The sequence below is a fragment of the Grus americana genome, chromosome 7, assembly GCF_028858705.1.
Source record: "Grus americana isolate bGruAme1 chromosome 7, bGruAme1.mat, whole genome shotgun sequence".
Lineage (NCBI taxonomy): Eukaryota > Metazoa > Chordata > Aves > Gruiformes > Gruidae > Grus > Grus americana.
The window spans coordinates 22,161,373-22,162,120 of NC_072858.1; the positions used below are offsets into that span (position 1 = coordinate 22,161,373).

The 748-nt window shown below is 49.1% G+C and overlaps 1 long non-coding RNA gene across 1 annotated transcript in view; it reads right to left on the reverse strand.

Moving 5' to 3' along the window:
• LOC129209069 (uncharacterized) overlaps positions 1 to 416 on the reverse strand; it is a 545,390-nt gene extending 544,974 nt beyond the window's left edge. The window contains exon 1 of the long non-coding RNA XR_008577970.1: positions 118 to 416. This is a non-coding gene — a long non-coding RNA (uncharacterized LOC129209069). The remainder of the gene's footprint in view (positions 1 to 117) is intronic.
• Positions 417 to 748: the final 332 nt, after the last annotated feature.

The window sequence follows — 748 nt, forward strand, 5'->3', positions numbered from 1 at the left end:
GAGTGAAAAGACAACGATACAGGACCATTTGAAAACACACGCTCCCATCAACCAAGAAGCTAGCAAGACAGCCTGGTAGCCAAAGGACACAAGACCAAATGCTACACCCAGACTTACATGGAGGGCGTCAACACTCTTGACTCAAAGTTCCACCACCTTCCTCTTCTGTCTTGATCCCTCTTGACTCGAAGGTCCACCTCCGTCGTCTTCTTTCTTCATTCCTCTTGACTCGAAGGTCCACCACCTTCCTCTTCTTTCTTCATCCCTCTTGACTCGAAGTTCCCCCACCTTCCTGTTCGTTCTTCATCCCTCTTGACGCGAAGTTCCAATACCTTCCTCTTCTTTCTTCATCCCTCTTGACTCGAAGGTCCACATGCGTCATCTTCTTTCTTCGTACCTCTTGACTCGAAGGTCCACCTCCGTCGTCTTCTTTCTTCATCCCTCTTGACTCGAAGGTTCATATCCGTCGTCTTCTTTCTTCATCCCTCCTGACTCGAAGGTCCACATCCGTCATCTTCTTTCTTCGTACCTCTTGACTCGGAGGTCCACACCCGTCGTCTTCTTTCTTCATCCCTCTTGACTCGAAGGTTCATATCCGTCGTCTTCTTTCTTCATCCCTCTTGACTCGAAGGTCCACATCCGTCATCTTCTTTCTTCATCCCTCTTGACTCGAAGGTCCACAACCGTCGTCGTCTTTCTTCGTACCTCTTGACTCGAAGGTCGACATCCGTCGTCTTCTTTCTTCATC